This window comes from Ciconia boyciana, chromosome 24, assembly GCF_034638445.1.
Source record: "Ciconia boyciana chromosome 24, ASM3463844v1, whole genome shotgun sequence".
NCBI lineage: Eukaryota > Metazoa > Chordata > Aves > Ciconiiformes > Ciconiidae > Ciconia > Ciconia boyciana.
The window spans coordinates 6,346,012-6,354,247 of NC_132957.1; positions in this window are offsets into that span (position 1 = coordinate 6,346,012).

Sequence of the window (8,236 nt, forward strand, 5' to 3'; positions counted from 1 at the left end):
CTGTCTCTGAACCCCGAAGCTGGGCTGGTTCCTGCGGTCAGTCCCACTGTGCCTGCTGCAGCACTGTCTGCCTGGCTGAGAAGAAGAAACCAGCAGGTTCCTGCATGCAGCCTGGACTGAGGGACCTGCTCTGCCCACTGCCTCCCTTGGCAGATCTCACTGCTCATTGCTGAGATTCCCCCGCCAAAGCTGGGGCCCTGCGCCTGGCAGAGGGGTCAGAGCTGGAGCTCAACAGCCAGGGCTGGCGCTGGCTGGGGTGGCTTTGTGGGGTCATTCTTTGTCTTGGACTCCAAGGAGCAGCTGATAACCCCGGGAGCTGGCAGAAAGCCTGTGCTACCCTCTCCGTGCCCTGTCAGTACCTGTGCTGCCGCAGAGGCTGCCCGGCACATGGCACTGGGACAGCCTGGGGTGACCTGCTGGTGTCTCCTTGCCTGCTCCTGAAGGTGCTCATCTGCCACACATCCCCAGCCCAGCCTGCATGCTGCCCAGCGCTCCCTTCCCCCGATTTCAATGGCAGTGACCCAGGGCTGGGGTCCTGGGCAGTGCAGGCTCGCGGGGAGGTGAGGAAGACCTACGGCAGCCAGCAGTGCAGTGCAGCGCTGCCCGCCCATGAACACGGCCTTGGCAGTGCACCCGCCAGGTGCCATTCTGCAGTGCTGTCCCTCACCCCCATCACCGCCCAGCCCCGACTGCTCTGTCCCCTGGGACACCCAGGTGCTCATGAAGGGACACGGCAGAGCCCCAGCAGCTCAGCTCCCACACAGGGCAGCAGACAAAGCGCTTGTTCTGCATCATATCCCCACATTACTATGCTCTTTTCCTGGGGAAACTGTCTTGCTGCTTGCCCTCAGAGGCAAAAATGAACCTCATCCCAAATTCCCTGCCTATACCAAGAAGAAAAATGAGAAACTGCCCCATGGATGTGCACAGGTCCTAGCTAGGGATGGCCAGTGGGCAGAAAGAGCCTTTCTCCAAGGAATAGCCTTGGTCCGGGCAGGCTTTTTACAGCTAGTAAAACATTTCCACCCTCTTTGGTCCTGTTTTATCAGTGACTTGGAATAATTGGGTTCCATTCCTCGTGGTGGCTGCCCGCTGCTTCTGCTGTGGCCTGTGTTTTTGCTGCAGACTGATTAGGGGTAATTATCATCTTTTTTACCAGCCGAAGCACAAGGAACAGTTCACACTCCTTGCAGGAAGCAGGAAAGGGATTTTGCAGCTGAGGCATGATGAGGAAGCACATGGCAAGGATGCCTGAAATTGCCTGCTCCCAGGCCAGGGCTGTGACAGCATCAAGCTCCAGAGAAGGGCTTAGCTCTGGGTGGTGCCTCTGAGGCATTTGGTGGGAGATAAACAGGAAGCTTGAATGGTCAGGAGGTCCAGGGGAATCCACTGACCCTTTGACCATGAGGAGGCTCCTGGGCTGATTAGTTTCCAGAAGCAGCATTTGAATCCCTCTGCATATGAAACAGAGACTGAACCTGATGGAGGGAGTGATCAGCAGGGGCTGGAATGGGCAAAGGAGGGGCTTCTAGACCAGGCCTGCTGTGTGTCATGGGCACAGCAAGGACTCTCACCTCTCTCCTTCTCTGTTTCCCTTGCTGGACAAAGGGAGTAATGAGATACCAATTTTAAGGTCAAAGGGATGATCCAGGCTTTCCTCCTGCCTAATGTGAGGCAGATAATCTCTCCCCTATATCACATTCCTCCTGCCCCTGTGCAGGATCAGTGCTCATCTACTGCACGGGAGCTCCGTCAAATGAATATTTGCAACGATTTCTGAGATTTGCACAGGGAAGACAGATTACTACACCCTTAAGTGTCTTCCTGTAGTCAGCTAGTTTAGCAGCACTGCATTCCAGGTAGGGAGAACATTTCTTCCTGACCTCAATTTATGACAAAACACTGAAGCATGAGGCTGGATTGATTGCACAAGGAGATTGTGTCTTAGTAACTCGTGTGAATGCTGCAGCAGCAGCGCTAATTCATCATTCCTTTATTTATGAAATCTATGTGCAGGTTGAGTGCAATTAAATGATGTGCTTTGGGATCCTAGGGGATGAAAGGATCACGGTAAATGTAGGTTTGTTATCCTGATTTACCGTGCACTGAGCCCACCTACAACAGCCATGACAAACCAGATGTGAAACATAAGGTTTAAAAAACTGTAATCCAGCAATTGCTGTCACAGGCTGCATTTGTCAGCGTGTTTGATCTGGGTGCCTTTCCTCCTCTTTTCAGAGAAGTCAAGTCTCCTTGCGGCATCTTCCTGTGACAGGCAATTGAAGAGCTTGTAAAAATAATTTTGGGGGAGGCCGAAACGTTTGACACCTGCTCTGCAGTAATAACACCTGGCATGCTCAGGCTTTAGGAAGAGCACCTTGCAGGTACTTATTAAGTACCTCTTGTGGCCTCCTGGGCAGCATTTACAGACTGGGACCTGCAGCACAGGGAAGGAGGTGAAGCAGCTGATGTGGGGAGAGTGCCGGTTTATGCAAGGTTAGCACTACTGTCATGATTTTACTGGTATAAAGGTGCTTTCATTTATGAAATGATACATTGCTTTCCTTTTCCTTACTCTAAGAGCTGTGCTGGCATGTCATGGGAACTGCTGACCATGCAGTGGCCAGGAGGGGGTTAAAGAGTAGCAGGGGCCCGATCCTGACGTGAAACACCTGGGTCAGGACGGGAAGGAGGTGTTAAAGGGGTGGAGCTGGCTAGAGACAGGCTGGCAGCAGCTCTGCGGGCTTGTGGTTTGCTAGTGCCCTCCTGTGGGAGGCGAGGCTGGTGGTGGGTGCTCCCTGCGGCATGCTGGGGCTGATGGGTCTGGGTGCACGACCAGGAGGTAGTGCTGGGGAGACTGAGGTAAGGCAGCTGCAGGGTGCCATGGGTGAAGCGGTGTGCTCAGGATGAGGTGCTGTGAGACAAGCCTAGCTGTGACCTGCTGGCACCTCTGGGTGTCTGTCATGGCCTGAACTGACCCAGTTTGTCCTGGGCTTGTGATAGGCACCACTGGGCCACCCTCGGGCTGCAGGTCCCACTGACTCTATCCTCTTCCCTGTTGGAAAACATGCCCTGTTTTCTGTTGGCCCCTGGCTCCTCCTGCTTCTCTGTAATGGCTCTGCCTCTGTCCTCCTCTTCTTGAATGAGAAAGTCCTCTCGGTGCCTGGGTTGCGCTCTCAGGAGTGCCAGATCTGCTGGCACAAACCCAGAATGTGCCACCAGTGTATGAACAAGTCCTCAGCATCACAGACATGATGCAAAGGCCCTGGTATTTTCTAATGCAGTCTTGCTCTTGTGGCCTGCCCCTCAGCAAGCCCTAGGTGTGCAGCTCCCTCCCAGAGAAACTGTGTCTCTGTTCAGGGTAGTGATGGCAGAGATTTTGGGGAGGAAGGGATGCACTTGCCTTTCCATGTGCTTTGAAAGTTGTTGCAGATTAAGTAGGGAGGGTGTTTGAAGCAGCAAGGTTGCACATCATGCTGATTCAGCCTGCTCAAAGGGAAGGGCTGAATGCTGGAGTAACTCTTGTCCCATGACAGTGGGAACTTGCTGTTGCTCCTTCAAGGACTTGGGCAGCTCCCAGGGTGCTGGCAAGGGATGGGGGTGAAGGGCAGACAGGCCAAAGAGGAGTCAGGGTGGATGGAAAAAGCAGGTAGAGGAGAGGGGAAGTCCAAGGAGCAGTGGTGAACCTCTGTGAGAAGGGGATAGCTCAGGGTGGGAGTCATAGGCCCAGTGTTTACAGCTGGGAAGGGAATGAGCTTTGTTTAAAAAAAAAAATCCCACCCAGTAACTGAAATGGTGTAGGTGACCCCATCATCCCTAAGCCTGCTGATCATAGTCAATGGGTCTCCAGGCTGGATGGAAAGCATGCTCTGGCCCTTGTGAGCTCATTTTAAAAACAGACATATGAGAAATAACTCAAGTGTCTTCCCAAGCACCTGGGTAGGAGTTGTTTCGCCTTGCTTTGTTCCTTAAGTATCTGTATGCACCAGGAATTCAGCTGTACCTGCACAGCCCTCACCAGGTGGTTTGGTCTGCCTGGCCCTGTGGGCCTGACCTGGCTGCCTGCATTCCCTGGCTGGTGGCACAGCTCTGCTGCGTGCATGAGGGAAGCTCCCAGGGCTGCTGTAATCCCTTCTCCTTGCTCTGTTCCAGAGACTACTTCAGTGATCCCAGTGGTTCTGGCCACTCATTAGTGCTGATGAGAGCTCAGGGTAGTGTCTAATTGATGCCACCCCTTCCCAAGATGGTGTGAGGGAAATGCTGCTGCAGGTGTAGGCAGGAAATCTTGAAAGGGATGAAAAAGGATGGGAGCAGGTGTGAGGCTACAGAAACACGGGAGAGGCTTTAAAGTGTTTTGTTTTGTTATTTTTTTAATGGAAAACTGAGCAGCGTGAAGTGCAGATCAAAGAGGAGAGTGCTGTCCTGTCCTGTCCTTCCCAGCACGCAGAGGGCCCAGCAGGTAGCAAAGCTCTGCTGTGCAATTCAGAAGGTATTTTGCCTCTCAGACCTGCAGCACGGGGCTGGGGGTGGCTCATCAAACTCTGGCTTGTTGGAAGTTGGGCCTGTGAAAGGGGAGAGCTGGGCATTGGCTCTGCAGTGCTGCACGGAGGGCTATGGGGAGAGCACGCGGCTACGGATGGCTGGGGCACCCCGGCACCGGGCCCCCAGTCCCTGTCAGTGCTCCTGCTCTGTGGGTAACGCCTGACCCAAGGGAAACTGTCCCAGGCTGACTGGGATACAGGGATGGGGCTCGGTCTGATTCGATCCCCCCCCCGCCCCCGGTTGCCGCCATCCCTCTCGGGGCCGACCGGCGGTCGGGAAGCTGGCTCTGCGGCGGAGGAGCGGAGCGGGAGGGTCCCGGGGCGGTGGGTGCGCGGCCTCGGGCGCTCGCAAGGGGCGCGTGCGGGGGGAGACCGGCGCCGGGTCTTCCGCGGGGCAGGCTCCGGCGGAGCGCGGCGCCCGCTGCGCTGCTGCGCTCTGCCGAGCGCGGCCCCGGGGCCCCGGCCGCGCCGCCCCGGCTGCCCCCGCCCCGCCCCGCGGTCAGCAGGCGGGGCCGGGCCGGCAGCTGCCCGCCCGCGGCCGCCGCGGCCCTGCGTCCGCGCCGCTCGCAGCCCGGGGGAGCGGCCCGGGGCTCCCGGCCGCCGCGGGGGATCCGAGGCGCGGCAGCGAAAAGCAGCGGTCGTGGGGCCTGTCCTGGGGTGCCGGGGGAGAAGGGGCTTCGCTTCGGGCCTGGCACTGAAACCCGGCGCCTGCGCCAGCCGCTGCGTTGCTGCCGCGAGGCTGGGAGGGCCCGGTGGGTCGCTCCTGGCAAAGATGTGGTGAGAGCAGTGCAGCAGCTGCCTCTGCTTTCTCCTTCTTACCTCTGGCAGACCACCTTCCCGCTTTCTCCTCCTCCCCTCGTCTCCCTGGCAATGTTCCCCCTTCTGTTTTGATCTTGCTGTGTACTCTGAGCCGTTCTCCTTTCCTTCAAAAGTACAAGGAGACGGCTACCGGTGCCTGCTCGTGATCCCCCCCACCATCCCATCCTGCAAGAGTGCTTGGGAAGGGGTAGCCATCACACAGTGGACGCCTCCTAACTTGGGAAGTGAGATTCTAGCTCATCTCCATGGGGTTGTCAGTTCCTGGAGAGACACTGAGGAGTGAAACCTCATGCTGCATTATTCCAACAGCTAGAAGGTATAAAATGTTGGCTGGCAGCAGGGTGCTTCCAGCTGACAGAAAGTGTCACCTCAAAATCGTGGGGGGGGATCTATAACCCTGCACCACCTCTGTTGCTGAAGCCTCATCGTAGAGGTGAATTGTAGTAACTAGTTCTTTGCAACAGCTGAAGGAAACGGTTGTTCGACTTGCAAAATAATCGCAAAGCAGAAGATGTAATTGGGGTCCTGATTCAGCAAAGTATGTGCTGAAAGGGGCATGTGCTTGGCTTCCAGAATATCCCTGTGTGTACGTATGCAGCTGAATTGGGGATCCTGTGCTCAGAGCACCTGGTTCCTGCATTAAGATGGGAGCTTTTTTTTTTTAAGCTGCTTTTTTTAAGCAATGAAAATTTTCCTCAATTAAGTTGTTGATCTAGCAGCTGCAGCAAAATGCAGCTGGGCTGTCCCTGCTCCCCTCTGCTCTCAAGCATCTGGATCTCAAAAGCACCTAAGAAATGGGGGCAGAATGGAGAAATGGAATGGGACTTCAAAATGTCTGCAATGCTATCTAGCAAGGTGTGCTTGCATCCTGATGGGTCCAGTGACTGAACACCCTTTACAAGGGCTGGGACCTTCCTCTCTAGAAATGAATGGGGGTCATCTTTGTGCTTAATATTAACTGCTGCAAATGTGGGCTGTGAAAATAGTTGCTCTAAAGTGGTCTGACATCTTCAGGATCAGCTTTCTGGGAAATGTTGCTTACTAAGTCCTTCATGCAGAACTTGGGAAGCCACAAAAAACACAAGGATTCCCCCTGCCCCTTGCAAGCCTACTGGAAAATAGAGGTGAGGCTAGACAGATTGGCAGGAACTTCCCTGCTTAGGCAAGCAGCTGCTGATCAGAGCAAATACTGTTGGAGAGCATGCAGCACTAGGGGACTGGGGAGAATGCCTGCAAGTCAGTGACATCTGCTGACAGCAGCAGTTGCGAGAGGCTGCGAGGGGAGAGAAAGGTAAGGAGAGGAACGTCTGAGACTACAGACACAGCAGCCCAGGTGGGGCAGGGAAATGGAGACTGGGGCTTAGGACACAGCATGCTGGTGACAAAGCTGAAGGAAATCCCAGGTCTTCTGTTTTCTAGGTGAGCCCTCTGAGCACTGAAAAATTTCCATTAGGGCAGAAAGGAAAGGAGTGGACAGGCTATTGTTGCTTAGAGACTAGCAGTTCTGTCATTCTTGAATCGATGGTTTGATCAGGATTCATCAGAACTGATGTCTGTCAGCAGGAACCAAGCAAGTGGTACAGAGGATGGATGCAAATGTTGTTCCTCCTTTTCTTTTGGCAAGCTGTGAAAGTTTCTTCAGGATCTCCTGGCCTTTAGATTTTGATCCTGCTCGGGGAAGGTAACCAAAACAATAGCTTCTAGTATATAGCACCTTGTGGTTCAAAGCAGCCTGGCAATCCTAACTAGGTAACTCTTTAGCATGCTCCTGAGACACAGTATCTGTCTTGCACTTGCAGCCTGAGGACATGCAAAGAGGTTAAGTGACTTGCCTGAAGTCAGAGCAGTGTTGCAGGGGTTATAGGAACATAAGTCTTCCTGCCTCCTTAAGCACCATCCATAGATAGAGTTCCAAAGGGCAGAAGGTCATTGTGACCTTGATTCTGGATGTCCTGAGCACCTCTGTCTGTAGAATAATTTTTGGCTGCCAAAGCAGAACGACTACACCTCCTTCACCAGAGATCAGTAATGAGGGAGTAACAGTCCTCTCTCAGCTCTTGGGCATCTGGAAGAAAAAGTAAGAGAACATAAGAATGGGAGGTGAGTATCCATGCTGTGAAAGGCCAAACTATGGAGAGACCACTGGGAAAAAAAAAAGTTAGAATCTTCTTTTAATTGAGGCCAAGAGCTCATGGGAATAGCACAGGTATAAGAGAAGCAGGTGGAATTTAAGTGGAAAACAGAACCTGTTGTTTGTGAATATCTTGTGTTTCTGTCTCAGCCACACTGCCATGAGGTAGGGACTGGCAAGCCACAGCACAAGCCAGGCAGGTAACGAGGAAGACAGGTATGTAACAGCTCTATCATGGTTTTTTTGGACCTTCAAAAAGACTGGTTACATACAGTCCTCCAGGCAGAGTAGACTAGGAAAAGTGAGTGAGCCCAGCCCAGGAGGCGTGGGAACACACTGCAAGCAGACAGAATGGGCAGTGTTGGAGCTGGGTGTCCATAAGGACTACAAAACACCAGCAGAAGCACCTGCAAAAAGAGCAAGAGACTGGGTAAACTGTGAGGGGTCAGGGAAGTTGAAAGAAGCAACACCAGATGGAGCAAGAGAAGCCAAGACAAGCAGGGGGAGAGGAAGGTGGGAAGAGACTTCTTTGGAAAGTTAAGAGTGCATCTGTTTACCATGCCACGTGGAACATGCAGAGGTCTTGCTTTGCCTACTCCCCTCCTTCTGGGAGGAGAGATGGGAAATGAGAGGCATGTACTAAAGCACTTACAGATCCATAGGGCTGGGATGGAGGGAGCCCTGCTGAATCAGGATACATTACCATCCCAGTACAGCTTGTAACAGCTGTAGCCCTGGCATTCAT